The following is a 20,700-nucleotide window of genomic DNA, read 5'->3' as shown; positions in this document are numbered from 1 at the left end:
CTTTGTGATGAGTTGGACTCCTGAAGCTGATCCAGTCTCTGTGAAAATTCCTTGTTAGATTTTTTTTGTCACATACATTGGGGTTTGATTTCTGATTTTCCTTGATTCAAGAGCCAGAATGTATGAAATGATAAGGTAACAGACTGTTGTCCAAAGAACAGTTCCCATGTTCCTTCCTGTGTAAACCAAGCATTCAACAAATTCCCTACTCTTGTATAAAGACCAGAGAAATGCCTATGCCTAGGTATGCTATTTATATTTATGAAAAAAACTGCCCAGTACATAAGAACGGCTTCAGATTTATGTTCTCCTCTAACTACATAAAAAAAGGAAAAGCATTCACATAGCAGGTGAAGTTTTACAACCATGCAATCTTTTAACATTTAGGAAGCTGGCATTATGTCAACTATTGACTCACCTTGACTGTCATTTGTCAGCTAAAATCACCACTGCCTATTCTCACATGGCCTCCAAAATAGGTATGAATAAACACTTATGGCTTTTCTGTACAACTGTTTTAAAATATTCAGGAAACAGTAGAACATGAGCATTGTTTGTTTGCATTCCTTTATTTATCTTAACCCTATTAATGGAGTACATAATTGCCAAAATTATTTTATTCATTCTTAAAGTCGTTGTAGAGAACACATGCAAAGCTGGTAAACTTGAAATGCGACCTAACCTTTTTCATCATATTATCATACTTGCAAAATCTGTTTACTTGTCTGTCTTCGACTTTTAGCAATCAACAAATGTCAATGCTTTCCCCTCCCTTTTCCCCCCTCCCCCATAATATCAGTGCAGACAGACCAGAACATATGTGCCAGCCCATAATGCTACAATAACAAATCAGGTCTTAAGAAATATACTTGAATTGTTTGCTTTTCAGAGCTTGATTACAGATTTGAACCAGTTTCTGCTCACTTATACTGGTTTATGTGTAATTTCTGTCCCTAGCCTAAGAACCTAAGTCCTGTCTGTCTTACTCATATAAGAAGTCCTGTTCAAATCAAATAGTTTCAAGTTCACCACAGGTCACAGCTCTGTATATTAGGGAAGCCCTGCACAGGGTAAAATTTCATCCTTTGCAAAGAGATCCTTATGGAACCACATTAGGCTTCAAAACAGTGTTAAAGATGTGTTTAAATTAGTCTAGGCCTTGTTTCATTCTGCTGCAGAGATGAATTTCTGCCCTTAGCATAAAGCCTGAATAGGATTTAAATGGTTTAAGGGACTTGAAATGGGTCCTTTGCACAAAGTGAAATGTCAGCCCACCTGAATAAATATGGCAAGTGAGATACAGTCCCCAAATAGATTATCTAAATTAGGAAATATATTTACATTTCTCTAAGTATTTTTACTGAAACCTTTCTTGATGATTTTGCTGTTGTGCATGAAACTACTTCTGGACCTGAAAAAATGTGATCTGATCTGATCAAATAGATCTGATCAAAATTGGATAAATTATATATCTGTGAAATCCTTCTCGTCTGTACAAGTGCATGTAAACACATAAAACAAAAATAAATGCAAAAAATCAGATTTTTTGTTTAGGGGGAAAGAAATAAGATCATTTTAATGGGTAAGAGTGAAGTATTTAAATAAAGAATATTTGGAGGGGGAAGGGTTAAGGAATACAGCTCAGATTTGGTAACTTCTTCAGCCTTCACTACCACTAATTTAAACCTATCAGTTAGGATGGACCAGTTCTCCTCAGCAAGCCATGCCTTTAAAACTGGGTGATAAAGGAAGAAACTGCCCAGGGAAGAAAATGTCAATCAGTAGGACAGCAGGAGCTTCGTGGGATTAAAGTAACATGCAGTCCTTTCTGTTGGGTTCTGAACAAACCTTCAGAAAAATACATGACAAGGAATTACAAATTCTGTGAAGCAGGAGAGTCCAAGAGATGGTAAGAAGAAAATGTCACTTTTTCGAAGAGATGAGGAACAATATCCTGTACTGCTGCATAGCCAGGGAGGCTCAAATGGGACTGGATGATCCCATAGCACAGGGTGGCCAAACAGATAGGACAGGGAGTAGAAAGCAGAGCATCAGATTGAGCAGGGAGCACAGAGAAGGGAGCAGAAAGCAGGGCAGATCAGGCAGGGGAAGGGGATCACAGTAGCACTAGCAGAGAGTGCAGGACTTGTGGCATGTCTGCCAAAAACGGTTCAACCGTACTATCATAGCATGAACAGGGAATCAAATAGAATGGGCCAGATTCTGTTTGGCTGAGAGTGCTCTATGGTACCCAGCATTAGCTAGAATACAGTGTATTTCAGCAGCCCTCTCCAGATTTGATAGGAGACCATGACTGTGACTGCTCCAAACCACCCAGGCACTTCAGTATTTTGTAATTCTTTTATGATGCCTTCATTCACTATAGCCTCTATTGTAAAAAGTGCAGAGTGGGCCCAGAATTCTTAGTGTGACGTCTGAAGAATGTATTGTGTCCTGGATGTGAAACTACATTTCCTATCATATTTTTTATCATAAATCTCACTTATGCTTATCAGTTTCAATTTTCAAGTTTGTTTATTTTAGCGATCATTTTAAGAACCAAAACAGTTTTGAAGCTGAGTTGCACAGTTCGTCTTCACAGTCTTATTTATGATTACCTTTTTCCTTTTATCTCATTTATGGTAGCCTTTTTCCTTTAAAAGTAAACACTGGGAGATGAATTGTAGTCTTTCCTCTTAGATGCCTTATTATTCTATGTTCTAGTATTCTAATTAACCCAAGAGGTTTAAAAAAAATAAAATCCTTTTTCTTTGGGCTTCATTTACCTCCTACAGGACAAAAACCTCTGAGAAATTGTTTCTATTGTTACCAGTTCCCATTATAACAGACAAAGCTGAACAGAGTCTAAATCTTATCTACTAAATTAGTCTTGAGTCTCCAGAGGATCCTTTTTTTCCTGGGTCTTCATCCCATCTCTGTTTTATAGCAGCTGCACTTCCTGCTCGGTTCTCTTTACTATTCTTCCCTGTGGTGTTCATTCATGACCCTCCTACCTGTATGTTTGCTTTTCCATTTGCTAGCTTTCTTATCTAACTCTATCACAGCCTGCTTGCAATTTTTCATACTTTTTCACTGCCTTTTCTATTGCTTTTGTCAGTGTCCATATTTTAAATTCACATTTCATCTTTGAGGGATCAGCTGTTGGAATAATATTGATGAAGTGCTGTAAAGTTTATAACATTACTTCCCTTAAAAAGCATTTGTTTCAAGGGGGTACTACAACAGCTCTATAGAATTTCATTCTTGAAATGAGACTCGCTAAACATGATCAGTTTGCATGAACGGTTCAAAAACTTTTTATTATTTTAGATGTTTGCAACTCAAAAATATAAAGTTTAAGAACGTAGATCTAGAGCCCTCCTCAGACAGTGAGCCCAGTCCCCTGCCTTTTTAAGCAATCACTTAATAGATTTCATAGATTTTTAGGGTCAGAAGGGACCTTAGTAGATCATTGTGTGTGACCCCCTGCCCTGGGCAGAAAAGAGTGCTGGGGTCAGATGACCTCAGCTAGGTGTTTGTCTAGTCTCCTGTTAAAGACCTTCAAGGTAGGGGAAAGCACCACCTCCCTTGGAAGCCCATTCTAGATTTTGGCAACCCTCACTGTAAAGAAAGTTTTCCTAATGTCTAATCTATATCTGCTCTCTGTCCGTTTATGGCTGTTGTTCCTAGTAACTCCAAGGGGAGCCCTGGTAAACAGAGTGTCCCCTATTCCTTGCTGTTCCCCTGCCCCGATGAATTTGTAGATGGCCACAAGATTCCCTCCCAGCCTCCTTTTGCTGAGGCTAAAGAGATTCAGGTCCCTCAATTTCTCCTCATAGGATCTTACCTGCAGGCCCTTAACCATATGAGTAGCCCTCCTCTGGACCCTCTCAAGGTTATTCACATCCCTCTTGAAGTGTGGTGCCTAGAACTGGATGCAGTACTCCATCTGCACTCTAACCAATGCTGCATAGAGGGGAAGTATCGCCTCCTTAGACCTGTTCATGATGCATCTTCTAATGCATGAAAGAGTGCGGTTGGCTTTACTTATCACTTCGTTACATTGACGAGACATGTTCATTTTGGAGTTGACAATGACTCCGAGATCCCTTTCTGCTGCTGTGATGCTTAGAAAGTCACCTCCCAGTCTGTAAGTGTGTTTCTGATTCTTTCTCCCTAGATGCAGCCCTTTGCACTTATCTTTGTTAAACTACATCCTATTCTGATCTGCCCACTTTCCCAATCTGTCCAAATCCTCCTAAATCCACTCTCTGACCTCCAGTGTGTTTACTTTGCCCCATAACTTGGTGTCATCCGCAAATTTGGACCAAGTGCTTTTCATGCCCTCATCCAAGTCACTGATGAAGATATTGAACAGCACTGGTCCAAGGAACAAACCTTGGGGAACTCCACTACCCACATTTTTCCAGGTCAAAAATAACCCATCCACCCCCACCCTCTGGGTGCGTCCCGTAAGCCAATTCTCCACCCTACCTAACCATGTAATAATCTGCGTCACAACTACTTAATTTATTTGTAAGAATGGGATGTGACACTGTATAAAAGGCCTTTTAAAAATCCAAGGTGATGACGTCTACCTCAACTCCTGCATCTAAGCAATTTGTGACCTGGTCATAAAAAGAAACAAGGTTAGTCAGGCAGGATTAACCTGCTATGAAGCCACGCCGGTTGACCTTCAGCATTATTTTTCCCACTGGACTCCCACAAATGTGATCCTTAATAATTTTTTCAAAGGTTTTCCCAAGGATAGAGGTGAGGCTAACTGTCCTATAGTTACCCGGATTCTCCTTCCTCCCCTTCTTGAAAATAGGGACCACATTGACCCTTTTCCAGTCCTCTGGGACCCGTCCTGAGCACCATGAGCGCTCAAACAACCATACCAGTGGTTCTGCTATGACATCGGCCAATTCCTTCAGCACCCTTGGATAAAGATCATAAGGGCCTGCTGACTTAAACATGTCCAGCCCCTCCAAATGCCCCTTCACTAGGTGCTCAGTGCTAACTGTTGGTGGATTGGAGAACCTCTTGTGCCTGTCTTTAGTCCTTTTGGGAGATATGTCTTTATCCGTGCTTAGAAATAAAGATGCAAAGAACTCATTTAGGAGCTCAGGTTTATCCCTCCTATCTGTTACCAGTTGCCCTAGTCTGTCCTGTAGAGGTCCTATGTTACCATGCACCTTCGTTGTGCTCCCTATGTACCTAAAGAAGGACTTTTTGTTGTCTTTAATTTTTCTTCCCAGCCTGAATTCCATGTCTGCTTTGGCCTTCCTTACTGCTTCCCTGCAAGTGTGAGCCAAGAAGATATACTCCTCCTTGATGGCTACCCCTGCTTCCACAGTCTATATACCTCTCTTTTCCCACCTAGGCTCTCCTGGATTTCCCTGTTCAGCCAAGAGGGTTTCTTGGCTCTTTTGCCTCTCTTTATATGCACTGATATGGTCCCTTTTTGTGCCTGAAGGATCATTCCCTTGAGGAACATCCACCCTTCCTGGACTCCCATCTCACCAATGTTCCTGCCCTTTGGTGCCTCACTTACTAATCTCTTGAGCTCATTGAAGTTAGCCTTTCTGAAGTCTAGCACTTCTGCCCTACTAGTTATCTTTCCCCCTATTCGCCAGATAGTGAATTCTAACAATTGGTGGTCACTATCCCTTAGGTTACCCTGTATCTGCAGATCACCCACCAGGCCATCCCCTGTAGCAAGCGCCAGGTCCACGAAGGCATTTCCCCTAGTGGGACCGTATACCTCCTGCATTAGGTAGATTCCCCAAGGATTCCTCCTTACCCAAGAATTCCTCAAAATTTCTGCTTCAAACCCTCACACACAGCAATACGAGAATGCTGACTATAATCCTTGCTTGAAAAGTGAAGAGAAGCTGGAATTACCTCTTTAGGGTGCAAAGGTCTGGGAAATGTCTATGGAGACACTGAGCTTCCCATACAAGTATGCCCCTCTCAGCCTTTCTGGTTTAATCTAAGGGAAAGGCATTTGCCAGTACATTTTGAACCAGTTTGGCTGCAGGTGTTGCTGGAGAAACACTAACAGTACCTTACAGTGGGGGTGCTCAGTCCCTAGCCCAGGAGCCAGATCTGGTCCCCCATGCTGTGTCATCTGGCCTGTGGAGCTCCCCATTGGTCTGTGAGGAGCCCTATGGCCTTGTACATTAGATTGGATGCATGAGGCCAGGCGGGGGTGACACAGGACCCCAGAGCCTGATCCCAGCACATAGGGCTGGGTTGAGGCAGTGCAGGGCCCCAGGGCCTCATCCTGATGCACGGTGGCCAGGCAGAAGCCACACAGGACCTCAGGGCCCAATCCTGGCACATTGGAGCCATCCAAAGCTGTGTGGGCCTGATCCCAATGCGTGGGGTCTTATCCAGGTTTCAGACTGGCCCTACACCATTCATCTAGCCTATGGGACCAAAACACTGAGCACCACTGCCTCACAACATGCCACAAATAAAAGCAAGGGAAATGAGGGTACTGCTCATACCATATTTCAGTAATGATAGAGAAATATATATGTTTTGGGGGGATCTGTGCTCAGAAAATCTTAGGAAAAGGACCATACCTGTGCTACAGAGGAAGGCACAAATCCTTATAGTCCTTGCCTATGTGACAAAGGTGGGGGGAAATTTTCACTTTTGGTTTTGTGACAGTGCAGATTCATTTGTATGGCTTTATGCAAAGCTCTTGCAGCATTATTCATGAATGCTGCTGCATATTGTAGAATGTCATAATTCAGTGTTTCTTATTTTGGTACTGGGACAGCTGGGATTTGTTGGGCTATCACAGAAGGATAAATGCCAAATGAAACATTTGGTATGCAAACCTATTGTGAACGACAAATCCAGTGTGGAAAAAGGCAAAGTCCAAATGATGAAGCATGCATACAAATGGTGCATCTTTCAAACACTCATATAAGGCCCTGGTGATGTTGTAAGACACTTACTGTCAAATAGTCTACAAGTTCTGTTATACATAGGATGAAAAATCTCTCATCCTAGGACATTACTAACATTGCCAAACAAATGCAGAAGGGGCAAATACCTTATAATTGGGACTGGTGTTCTGAAGCCTGATTTTATTAGTGCCAAGGCAGAGAAGATGCCCAGTAGAGCAATTACATGAGGATTTGCTTCTTTTTCATGTAAAATGTCCTAGCCTATAAAAGCCCATTTTTATTATGGACTCTGAATTAAGTAACTTCATGATTATGGGATATCGGAAATCATCAGTTAATAACAGAGATGATAAGGGGTAGTTGGGGATAATGAGTACTTTATTTACTTATACTTAGACCCAGGTTTAAATCGTGATTTTGCATTTTTTGTGAAAATCACAAAATTAAGTGATTTTCACAAAAAATGTGATTTGCAATGAAATGGCACGGTATAGCTGTTTGCTAGGGAGTTTCCCAGCAAGCAGCCATGTCATGACATTTCATTGCAATGAGATGGAGCCATGGAGGTGCCTGCACCACTGTGCAGCACCCAGTCCACCCCAGCTTGTGATACTGGACTTGGCGCGGGTCTGCCAGATGCTGGCCACATTGCCAGGTGAATCCACCCTGTCATCGTCCCAGGCAGCCAGGTGGGTCCCCCCACCCCTTCCAGCAGGGGAGCTCTGTGCCCTGGGGAGAGATTTGCAGCATTCTGTTCGGAGGCTTTATTGCCCCCCCTGCTGGACACTCTTGATCCCTGCCCTGCGCCTGGCACTGGTGGCTGGGCTCAGCCAGCCAGATGACCCTAAACCTTCCCCCTCATCCAATTAGGGGGCGTGAAGGGACACCACAATCTGGGAGCAAAAATGGTGGCCCCCACCACAATTGGGCTATCATACTAGCAGGCTTGGCCCACAATTTAAACTAGTTCCTACTTATACTCATTTGCAATTGTTATATTGTAAGATGCATCTATATATTTTGTCTACTCTTTACAAATCAGATCATATCTTTGACTTTTAGTTCTATAAAAACCATGTATGCTTGTATAGTACCTGTTAAAGGAAGGGCTCTTATCCTGCTTTGTGTGTCTAGGGACTGCGGTAATGTAGATCACAAATATATTCTTTTCAGAGTTCATTTTGTTCTGCTTTTGATTCCTGAAAAGCTGTTTTTCCAGTGTGGGGGATAGGGGGGAACTAATAGAGAGGAGGGAGAAGTTGAAATAAATTGAGCCCAAGTGAATTTGGCTTATTTTGATGGCTTCTATAGTTGTAGACTTTTCTACTATGTAGATAACTGAAGGTTGCCTCTTAGAGAAATGTTCAAGTCTTTCTGTGAGGGGGATACAAGTGGGGAGTTGTAGCTGTGATAAGCACCCCTTGTTTCAGGGGCACCTGGCTAAACCCCTAGGGACAGAAGTAGGGCTGGAAGCCATGTCCAGCAGAGATCCCTTGAACTTTTACTATGCATTTTCTACTTCAGGAACAGCTTTGTGTTCTGGAAAAGTATTTTATCTAACCAAGGACATAGAGTAGGTTGTTTAGGCTGGGGGAGATAGCTTGTTGCTTAGTTGTTTAATTGCTGGCCTCACTAGAGGAAAAGCTGTATCAACAAAGTTCTGGAGCTGGAAGGGGGGTTACTTGGGAGGGAGCTGGAAGGGGGGTTACTTGCTGGGCTTGCTACACATTTCATCACATCAGCAAGTTTAACCTGTTACGTAGCTATATAAGGCAGACGCCCACTGGGGTGGGGGTGCTTGCTTTGCAAACGATTGCCAAGCGCCACTTTCTGCGCAGAAATAAAGATTAAGTTGGATCCTTCACCCCTGTGTGTTTATTGGCACAAGCGCACTGGGCACGAACTCACTGTCCTTTGGGGACAACAGCTGCACAGTTCCTGATGTCTATGATTTAAAAGAAAAAAGAGAGAGAAAGCAGTTTGGCAGATTCAGTGTGTTTTGTAAAATAAATACGCTTTAAAAAGGACACTGCTGTTTTGAAGGGGCTGGCTCTTCTCTTTCAGATAGACAAGTAATCTATTGTCAGGATCCCAGAATGCCTATGGTTAATCAGTTTTAAGTCAGTCTTCCGCATTGTTAAACAAAAAAGAAAGTCCAATTAACTGTTCCTGAAAAAGCTTTCAATATTTTTTCCTTTAATAATTGCCCTTCTGTTCTCCTAAAGTCATATTCTCAACAATGCTGCAGTTGCCATAAACTCTTCTGCGGTGAGGAAGAGCAATGCAGCAATTAATTATCAGTCTTGCTGAATACTCTATGGCTAGGTTCAGAGGTTCAAAAAGCCAGAGGCAGAATCGATCAAACCTTCGCAGCTTTCTCTAAGCTGCGAAGATTGGATCAAGGGCAAACAGAACACACGCTTGCCCGTTGGGGAGGGGGCACACAGATGCCTGGACTAGCTGAGGCCAGCAAACTGGGGGGCTCTTGCACACCTTGCAGCTTGCCAGAGACTGCTAAATGCAGCTGAATGCAGCCAAGCAGGTGGCCCCATGACTAGCTGCCCAGCACATGCCCCAATCCTCTGCCGTCAGCCACAGGGGGTGGGGGAGCCAGCACAGAATCTCTCCCCAGCCTTACCACCCCCACCACCAGCAATTGGTTGCCAGTGGTGGCATGCGGGGTGGAGGAGAGAAAGCAGAGGCCCCTACCATGCAAACCCGGCCCCTGCAGACCCAGTCAGAACAGCTGAGGGGGCTGTGCAGCAGGGGCTTCCTCTCTTCCCCATTGTCTGACCAGTGCAACTTCTCTCCCCAGCCCCAGCCCTCACCAGCTGTCAGCAGCAGTGGGAGAGGGAAAACTGGAGGCCCCCACCATGTGGACCTGGCCCCCCAGACCAGCCAGAACAGCTGGAGGAGGCTGAATGATGTGGGGGGGACTTTGCTTTCCCTCTTCCTACCCTCCTTCCTACTTGCTGCTGACAGCTGGTGGGGAGCAGGGCTGGGGAGAGAAGCTGCACTAGGCCAGACAGCAATGGAGATGCCGGAGGACAGCAACTTAAGTTAAGGTGGGAGGTGATCTGGTAAAAAAGTTTGATGGACTGATCTAACCAAAACTGATTAAATCTGATACTACATCCATCCAGGTCTATCCTGGGCTGGGTTCTGCCTTTTTTAAACAGATCTATGTGCACTGAACTTCTATTCTGTTACAGGTTTAGACCGGTTTCCAATCACCTGTACCAATTTTTGTGTAACGTCTGTACCTAACCTAAAGAGATGCAACCTCTGAAACACCAGTAAAGACTATAGATGCCATTCCAATTCCAAGCCATGCAAAGCTATGTCTTTGCACATGCCATGGCTAATATTTTCTTCTACAATAAAACAGGTCATATTTTCAAAAACAGACTCTAATATTACACCTGCTAGTATACCATAGACAGAAAAATTGCAGACAGTAAATGTTAAAATTTAGTTCTAGGATTTTCAGAAGTGCTGAACTTTGACCTAACTCTGCTGTCAGTTAAACATACCTTGGGCCCCTCTGAAAGTCTGACACCAAATGTATGACTATGTGATTAAGGGTGTACTTGGTAGCCGTGTTGGTCTGAGACAAAAAGATGTACAAAAAACTAGAACTCTTGGTTCCAAAATGATACCTTTTCTTAGACCAACTGGAAAATGGCAAGAAAACTGTCCTTTTCTGCAAGCTTTCAGGATCAAAGTCCCTTCGTCAGGCTCTAGGAAAAGTGTAACTGGTACAAGATGGTAAAAGTCCCCATAGGTAGGTCACAAACTTCATTTTTGCACAGAGGGAGCTGAAGATGGAAAATTGTCCCTCTGGGTCCATGAGAGTGATCATTTTGGAACCAAGAGTTCTAGTTTTTTATATGACTATGTGATTGACTCACAAAGCAAATGTTATAATTGTTATTTGTTTCATTACAATAGTGCACACATCCCCCTCACTAGATCAGGGCCCTGCTATTGTGAGCATTTCACAATCAAAATTAAAGGCATTCACTGCTCCCAACAGTAGGTAAGATGAAATATGTAACAGAAAAGAACTGGAAGGTGGAGTATTGAAAACACAAAGTGCTACATCTTTCTTTTGTAGGTGCAGAATTGAGGCCATTTTGAATATTTATTCCACAGTGCCTTGCTTAAGGCAAACCTATCACTCTACACTTCAGAGAGAACTTTCTGCCTCATTCTGTAGAAAGGGCTATATTTATCCCTTTGCGAGTGCATGCAAGTAACATTGACTGCAACATAGAAATGCTCCCTGAACCCAGAGGACTGAAGTAATTCTGAATTCTAGTTCCTGGAGCAGCATGCTATACCTCTAGGTAAATCCCTGTAGAATGGTTTAGATCACTGCATGTTTTACTTCAAAACTCAAATATAGCCAAAGGGAAGCATCTTAGCTTTCTTGACAAGAGCAGAAAGCACGTCCCTGTGACTGTTTTATATGAATGTTTATTTTGCCTTTGTGTAAAACATACAGCAGAACATTAACTGGTTTATAAAATGGCTTATAAAGTTTTAAAATGAGAGGAGAAATTAAGTAACATATTCCACAGGAAAATCCTACCCCAGAACAATTTATTATCCTTTCTTTCTTTTTTTTTTTTTTTTAAAGGGGGTTTCAAGTCCTTTAATTTACTCATGGACATTCTTAAAAGTCTTTTTTTTTTATCCTTGGACACCCTTACAAAGTCCACATTTCATAAATTGTTAAACGTTTTTCTCTTTGAATTATAACTTTAACATCTTAATAATGTAAGTGAAATGTTTTTACTGCACAGAACTAGAGAAATCATTTACTAATTTAAGCAGGGTTTTGAATAAGATGGAGAGTTTTCAAAGAAATTAATGTATAGCAGGGGACATGGTCAAAGTTTCAAGTAAGTTTATTTTGTGCAAGATGGATGCCTGTATTCATTCTCTGCATATTTATATCCTCATGAAAGTTTAAATACACTGTGTAGCACGATATTACAGGCTTTCTATATGAGAGTTTTGATGCTATATTCACAGGAAGACAGTTCCCCAAGAGGAATGAATAGGGAAGAGTGCTACACTGAACACTTTTGGACTTGGCTTCAGAATACTGACTACATAGAACAGACGATCCCAAAAGCATGTTCCAGGGACAGAGGAATGAGCTTAGCAAGGTAAGGTAGCCCCTAGTTTAGAGCAGGTTTTTTGGGAGAACAGAAGATGCTCCTTGTCTCAGGGAGCTTTTTTGAATGGGGAATAGGGGAGGGAGAACTCCTACTAGGGAAATTTCTTTTATCACTGTTGACCCTTGGCAACTTCCCTTTCATGACCCACAAAACTGTGGTGTCCTAATACCATGCCTACACGAACAGAAATGCAAATTCACTGTCATCTTTTTAGCTGTTTTTCTCCTTCCTTCCTTAATAAAATGGCACATTGGATTTGACTCAATACTAAAGCAAACAAAGCCTAACTCTCTGCCCAGGCGTTTTACTGGAGGAGAAAGAGATAAAAGAAGAAAGCTGAACAGAGAAAATGTAATGAGAACTGTTTGTATTTGTTGTTTGTTTGTTTTTAAAACAAACTACATCTTATTCGAAAACTTATTCTCTGTATGGAATATAAGTATCACTGGTAAGCTGCAGAGAGATTTGACCATGAGATATAGCTGCTTATTGAAGTGTGTATAAAGTGTGCATAAAGTGCTGCATAAAGTGTGTCCGGCACTTTCATGATTTGGTGGATAAATACTTGTGCCTGGGAAGAAATAAAACAACAGATCCCGACTCCAAGGGGAAGCCCATTTGCTGTGATTTATACACTTACTGCAGTGGATAAACACTAATGCCATCATGATTGCCCGCTGTAAAGATCCTGTCAGCTGTAGCAACCTGTCTTTTCCACTGGGGCCATCTGATGCTAAGCAATAAAGCTCTAAAAGGTGACTGTAAAAGTAACAGACTGTCAGGCACACTCAGAGCTGTCAGTGTTTTGTCACTTCCAGCTGTTTGAATTTTTGAATTCATAAACCAAGAGATCTGCTGACTTCCTTGAATTTGGTCTTTTTCCCTCACCTTGTTAGAACTATTGTCCAATGCACCATCTTAACTAAATTCAAAGGCAGACAGTGAAAGATAAATGAATAAATCCCCTATTCCCTTTCAGCTGTTAAGGCACTCATATAAAATGATGTTTCAATAATTTAAAAATAAATTAATGTGACCTGTAAAATTGCTATATACACGGTATTAATTACTTCACTAACCTGTGTTACTGATGGCAAGGAATGCCAAAAATAAAGAAGAAAATTAACTTGTACATAGTTTAAAGTATGCATTAATATACCTGGATGTGAGGAATGTATTTTTAAATTTTGTTACTGTTTTTCTAATTAATTTTACATCCTAGAATCAGCTAAGCATGCTGTATCCTAAAAAAAATGCTTCAGCTTAAATAGAAAATATGTATAAATTCAGTTCTACATTCTTAAGATTGCATCAACCTGCCAAATTGCATTTATCTAGATAGGAAAAAAAGAGAACTGGATTTTTCCCCTTTTGTCCCATTTCTCTTGCTTTATCTTCTTTATGTACCAGTGCTTGTAAAGAGCTCCTGTAGCAAAACCCCAGGAACTGAATCATTTAAAAATTATCAGATTTCTAGGGCAAGGTTGCTATCTCCAGGAGCAGCATCAGCCTTTTTCAATCAGATGGATGATGGTTATGATTTAAGGGTGGGAGAGAGGCGAGTAAATTTGAAAATTGTCAAGGGGAGGAGTTTTAGAGACCTGAAGGATTTACAATGACTGTTACACATTTTTCAAATATTTCATCATTCTGAGTCCATAGCAGCACTGAGAAAAGAACATGCAACTCACGATTCTTAGTCCTCTGCTTGAAATAGTTGATCATACGCTCTCCTTTCACTGCTTTGCTTTTTCTTTTATTCTGTACTATATCTTTTTTAATAGGATGGGAAAAATCCTGTTTGGTTTTGAGTACTACTTGTCACCTCTTCAGTACAACATATGGAAAGAATTCTTAGATTTGCAGGGTGTAAACCACAGTTTTAAAATAATAATATGTCACTGTGTTGCTAAACTTTCTGGGCTGCTTGATTTCTTGAATGCTCTACCTTGTAAAATGAAAGGAAAGCTTTGCTACACTGATGGGCATAATAGTAAAGAAATTGGTATCAAAGCCTCTTCCTTTGATGTTTGCCTGTGTCCTGATTACACTGTCTCCTGAGCTGGACAGGCGGAAAAAGATATTAAAGGTATCATGCTATATGACTGGAATGGAACTAGCATAAGGTCTTAATCCTCTCTTGCCCAACAAGGAACACAAATCTTCCTACATCCAATATCTCCGGAAGACATAAACTGTACTGTGAGAGCAACCACAATTTAATTACATATCTTCATAGAGTACTGGAGAGAAACTTTTATTCTGGTTATTGCTAATGTAGCTCAGTTTGTAGATAGAAACACACAGACCTTCTTTAAGCTAAAATATTTGAGATGCCACTTTCCAAACCTTTACCCATTCTGACTTACATTTTTTTCAGAATATCTCACAGAATAAATGTGTAATTGTATTATCCAGAAGACAGGATGTTGCAGATTGATTAATTTGTAGGTTTACCATGCTTCAAAAAACAAAACACACAGGATCAGATTCTCAGGTGATGTGACTCATGGTAGTCCTCCTGAAAGTCCTGCATCAGTTGAGCATCTGAACCAAACTAGGCATCTGATCTATTGACAGACAATTCAGTTAATTTTTAAAATATTGTTATGAAGATGGAAAATCATATTGGCATGGCTCCACTTCAGTTCTCCCATTCATTTTCATAGTTTTGTCCATGGGCCCTTATTTTTTTCTTCCCATCACTCCTAATTTTTCCTTTTACTTGCTTCTTTCCCCCCGCCCTATAGCATTATCAAAAATCTCATATTTCATGTACATTTTCACATCAGCAAGGCTGAGAGTGGTTGGCTCCCCATTAAAGTATCAACCAAAAGTATTTGCTCTGAAATAACAGAAGCTGAAGCCAGCCTCAGGTGGTGAGAATTCTTCCTCCATTGTAATCCTACCCCGCATTTGTATGAAAGCTAGCATGCTTATGATCCATGGTGATCAAGAATTCAGTGTGTTCAAGAGGTGCGTCTCTAAAAGCCAACAGTTGACTCAGTTAATATCACAGAAGAGAACTTTTACCTTTTAATGTGTCCTTGTCCTCCACTTTTGTTTTCAGTTCAAAGAATAGAAAATGGTAACTCTCCAGCTGCAAGTGAATTTAGCTGATATACAACCTAAATGCCAAAAATAGGATAAGGAGCTGGTGCACAGTTCTCCTACACCTGCTGCAGAAGTTACCTATAATGTAACTGGGATCCTGTATTGTAACTAAGCAAATGTTAGGCTATCTGCTCTCTTACATCTGCTTATAGAACAGCTACAATTTGATTGTCAATTTGGATTCTTTTTGTCTGTTTTTCATTGTACAGTTTAAAGACATCATGCCACAATATATTCAACACTCTCTTTATCATATTATTCAATACAATAAATGTCATATTAGGATAAGATAGGCAGTTTTATTATATTATCTATTTTTATCCTCATTGATTCATTCATATCCATTATGAATCATCCTATTGAAAACATTATGGGTTTATGTCAGTCACAACAGGATTGTAATGATATTAGCTATACTGGAAATTCAGGATAATACCAAACTGTATTATATTTAACCTTATATAATATACTCACTTGAAAAACCAAAGGGTCAGTGCTAAGCTTCACAAAAAAGGGAAAAGTTCTTTTCTAATAAGATATTCTTCCTATTTCATTACAGGTTGTTCTATTGCTTTATATGATAGCATTAGTAATGTGATTATAGGTTTACAACAATACTATGTTTAGAAATTGTAGATGAAAGAAAAAATATCGTATTTTTTTCTTTTAAAAGGCTGTCTTGATCAGCATCAGTGTCTGGCATAATTTGCATCTGTCAATATCTGTTCTTTTTATAAACCAATGAATGTTGGTGGGCTTTAATGCATTCAGCTGGAGTATGCAAAGGCTTGGCAAGCAACTTAACCTGGGAATATCAGCAGCTGGAGAAAGGAGGAATTCACATTTGTTTCTTCAGGTTAACAAAAAAATTAATTCATTGTCTTTCATAATGTATTTAATAATTTATTTAATTATTTGGATGACTATCCAAAGATCTCAAAAGCACATTACATTTGTTAAGTATTTTTCAGAAAACCCCTGTGAGGTTTTTTCAGCTAGAGAATATGAAGCAGAGAGAGACTGTGTCTGATTTCTGAAGGTGGATGTTCACCATTAAAAGAGTGCTCCTCATACATACTAGGATATAGAATAGCTTTTGAGCCTCGTTTGCAGGGAGAACAGTCTATCAATTAAAGCCAATCATAATCTGATTCTATAATCAGCTCTGACCGCTGATTCCTTATGAAGTCCTATACAAATAACTGAGGGCTTGACTTCCAAGGAATGAGTTCAACAATTACACTTGCTGTGGTAGATAGTTAAATCTACTGCCAGAACAATTTTATGGGGGAAACATATTAGAAGGCAAAGAGTCAGAGCTGAACACAGGAGGTTTCTGTTTTTCTTTTTTTTTTCAGTGCTCTGAAGGTAAACTGCTACCTGTTAATAATGAAATACATCCAAGTACTAACTGATTATGATGCTCCCTTAAATTATTGATCATTTAAATTAGATTGTAGATTTGACTCAGTTAGAAAAAATAATAATGGAAAGTAACTATAAAATGCAATGAAAGAAAGCCTCTGTAAAAGTCATAGTCCAAAATAAACACTTTTTAAGAGAACGGCACTCCTCTTACTTAATGAAGAAATTCCACCTCTTGTTCTACAAACACATGATACATCACCTCAATCTTCTATCAAGCAAATTCCAAACTGAGAAGAGTAATTATAAACCAGAGGAAAGAAATGGTTCTTCACAGTTCCCTTAAATTCTAAATTCTAAAATGAGACATTTTAAAATAAAAAACATTAAATCTGTCCTTTTCTTCACCACTGTCTATCCCATGTCTTGGTAAACCATCCCGGTGATGATGATACAAACATTAGTGTTTCCATAGGCTATTTATAAGTGTTAATGAAAAGTATTTTTTCTTATATTTTATATATGTTGAAAGTGCTTATCATAGAGAAATGAGCAAGATTGGCATTGAGGGAAGAAATACTGGGTACAAATTTAGGTCCCAAAATAAGACACTGTTGGTGCATAAAAATAATTCTAGTAACTGCATAGAAAAATACAATAATGCAGAGAAAGTGCTTGAACAACGGAATTTTGCAATTATTTTAATATGTGGTACAAAAAAGAACAAGGAAACAACAGGAGAGCATACTGCTTCATGCTTATTGACTTTTAGCACTAAATTAGGCATATAAATGACCTCAACTTTTGTTTGTTATATTAAATATTTGATATTTGCAAAGAACAATCATCTTTTTCCTCGCCACTTTTCTTATCTTGCTGTGAAATGAGTTTAAATGCAATAAGAAACACTGGATCCATTTCTGCTCATACAAAATAGACTATGAAATACTTAGAACATGTTGAAAAAGTATCTGTAATCTATTGCTCTACCAGAACATTTCCATTTATAAAAGGGATATAATTGTACAGTATCTCAGTGAACTAACTCACAGAAAATTGGCAGGAAATTCATTCTTTTAAAAGGTTGAAACAAATGTGTGTGTAGATAGAGAAAATGTGATTGTGGAGTGTAAAGATTTGATCAACATCATTTTGGCCTGGACCGTTGAATCACTCATCCTTAGGATGACACAGTAAACTTGGAATTCCACACCCTTCTGCCATGCAGTGTGTGTGTGTCAAGGGAGATAGAAAAGCTGTTTTAAAAGCATTTGGGGGGTAATTTAAACCATTTTTATTACAACATATTTGAGTTTTCTTAAGCCTCTGAAGTCAAGGTCCACAATTACCATGAGGCAGACTTTTCAAAAGAGCTCAGGTCTAATTCGGGTCTGTACATCATTGGCCAGAGTTTTTTTCTATGGGCTGGACCAGATAATGACTCTGTTGAACTATATATAACCAAATGGCTCATTTGTTCTCTGTAGAACTACAGCTGCATTGCGGGATAAGGTTCTGGGACAGTCTGTTTCTAGCAGCTGTGAGGCTGAAGACCTATCTCTACTCTTAAAGACGGAATATGATGTAATGCTATTGAAAGCGGACTTGCCTCAATGACCAAGGAGGACCCTCCCAGTCCTATGTGCCTAATTTCTGCACAGAAGCCTAAAGGGCCTGATTCTTCCCAACAGTGAGTGAAAAGAGAATGAGGCCCTCAACTTTATGGCAGAGAAGTCTAGAGAAGCTAAAGGGGTGAAATGCTACCACCCTAAATTTACAAGCCTGGCTAAGGCAATGAAGAGTAGCCAGTATCTCTGTAGCTGGTTGCATGAAGTATAGACAGTACTGGATTTATGTAAATACAGACCCCTGATTTCTCTTCTAGCCTGCCTTTAGCCAATTGTACTGTTATTGTCAGTGCTGAACTATGTCTTACAAATTCCATGGTCTGCTGGGTGAATGTTGGCACCCTAGCATGCCTGGTTGCCCCTTTTGTGATGCAGGAAGACTTATACTGGCCATTTTCAGTACAAGTGAAGTGCATTTATTCAATCAATCTCTAGACTGACATCAGAGTGGGATGTAAACATAGGCACTGTAGCTCCATTCTGACAGCCCTAGCTTCTATAGTCATTATTATATCAAAATATCCAGTATTATTTTTAAGTAAGCTTCCAGTTCCCTTAGCTGGGACCTGTCAGAATATGGCTTCAGTATAACTGGAGCAATGATGGTTTGAGTCTACACATGGCTTTAAATAATAGCTCTAAGAAGAATGAACATCCCCATGCATCGCAGATGAACGTTAACTGTGTGTGCAAGACCCAGAGCATTGGGAGCACCACGTGAGTGGCTGACAACAGAAAACTGTTTGTGGCAGGAGAAGAACGTACTGGGTTTGGCCCACCCACCCAAACAGAGGGTTCTTCTAGCAAGCCAGCTGCATTGGTGGGTAAGGTGGAATTTGCTGCAACTCCAGCCTCTGTGTGACAGAGGTGACAACAGCTGATCCACGTGCTGCTTCTGAAAAAGAAAAGAGCATTGCTGCCATTGTGGGTGAGAAAAGGATTCACCCATGCCACACTGTGCAGGAATGGGGGGCGTGGCTTTGTGGCTATGACTCTGGTGAGCCTATGTTCTGATTGTGGGTTGGGTCTTTAATCCTGGTTCCTGACCCTGGCTGACATGAGTCCACATAAAACATTTATTGAATATCTTCAAATATCACCTCATGGAAATCGCATTTATTTTTGCAGACCATTCACGTTGAACAAAAAAGCAGGTGGAACAGTTCAGGAGCTGGTATGTTCAGAATACTGCATGAGGAGAGGAAAAGCAAGTATTCTGGGGTACTAGCTGTTCAGATGCTTTTTAAAGAACAAACCTGAACTTCACCAAGACAAGTCTGTGTCAGGAGTGCAGGGAATGGTATCAGCACTGGGCCACTAGCAAAAAGGCAGTGATTTCACTCCACAGGTAGTGCTAATAAAAGGAAGCTGGGAATAGGCCAATGGACAGGCACCTGGAAAGGTAATAGGCTCAAATATGATAAGTGTGTGGGTTTCATAGCAGCACACAAATGTCCCATGTGGTGAATGGCATGCACAGACATTTAAAAAAAAATCATTTGTGTATAACAGCATATATTTTGTGATCATGCTGTGCAAATCCAGGAAAAGATGAGAGAAAAAGTGTCTTTTGTCAGTTTTCCTCTGCTGCAGTTGTTTGTGCAGAGAGGCAAGTACAGTTACCCACATCATTTCCTGTTGCAGGGCACATCCCAATTTCATTCTACCTGCAAAACTCCTGCTGATGATGGTACATGGATCAGTGGCAGGCAGTGGCCCCACGGGAGCAGTCTGGCATTATTAAACTAAACAGAAATGTTTGGGCATCAAAGAAAGCAGTGAGCCTCTCTGGTGCAGGACAGATTGTTCATTTCAAAGAGAAAAATATGCATTCTTTAGAAAGTCGTGTTCAAAAATATAATCTTCATTCAGTTCAATGGAGCAGCTTTATAATATACAGCACCAGATAAAGCTGGAAGATGTAATATAAAATATCTGAAGCAGTTCTTCTTCTATATTAAAATGCACCTTGGGCAACAGCACCTTAACTTCTCTTAACATATGTTTCTAGCAGATAAGTAAACAATCTGGATGTGAAATGAAAAATTTCATGATAGTTACAGTTGGAAAGGCATCAGCTCCAGTTGCATTGCCCCACTGATACGTTTTTTGGGGTGGTTTGGCACTGTAAGAAGAGAACAGCTACAGATGAATGAAAAGTTGTTGTATGCAAGTTGTTGGATCAGAGATAGGAAGAAGAGAGATATACATTTTACATGGAAATTCTGGGAAGTAGGCCTGGCTAAGGGACATAGTCAAGGGCCAGTGAGCATAGCAAGGCTGAGTAGAACATGTTGGTATTCAGAGAGAGGAAAATTAATAGTGGTGGCAGCAGATTCAAGAATAGAACTGTCAAAGAACAGAAAAAGATAAATACCCAAATTCCATTAAAAATCATAGTCCAAAATTTTAATCACATGAAAACTGAGGACAAAGTTCCCATATTCCTGTTTGAAGCTGTGTCATTAGGTTTTGTGT

The 20,700-nt window shown here is 40.4% G+C and overlaps 1 protein-coding gene and 1 long non-coding RNA gene across 2 annotated transcripts in view; one reads left to right on the top strand and one right to left on the bottom strand.

Moving 5' to 3' along the window:
* GRIK1 (glutamate ionotropic receptor kainate type subunit 1) overlaps positions 1-20,700 on the bottom strand; it is a 257,589-nt gene that overhangs the window by 221,784 nt on the left and 15,105 nt on the right. The gene's annotated exons all lie outside the window — the stretch shown is intronic.
* The window catches only part of LOC102386585, a 76,783-nt gene continuing 68,053 nt past the window's right edge, over positions 11,971-20,700 (top strand). The window contains exon 1 of the long non-coding RNA XR_323549.1: positions 11,971-12,103. This is a non-coding gene — a long non-coding RNA (uncharacterized LOC102386585). The remainder of the gene's footprint in view (positions 12,104-20,700) is intronic.

The sequence above is a fragment of the Alligator sinensis genome, unplaced genomic scaffold (genome assembly GCF_000455745.1).
Source record: "Alligator sinensis unplaced genomic scaffold, ASM45574v1 scaffold373_1, whole genome shotgun sequence".
Taxonomy (NCBI): Eukaryota; Metazoa; Chordata; order Crocodylia; family Alligatoridae; genus Alligator; species Alligator sinensis.
Note: the sequence above shows the minus strand (reverse complement) of the source record. Positions and strands in the feature narration are given on the sequence as shown.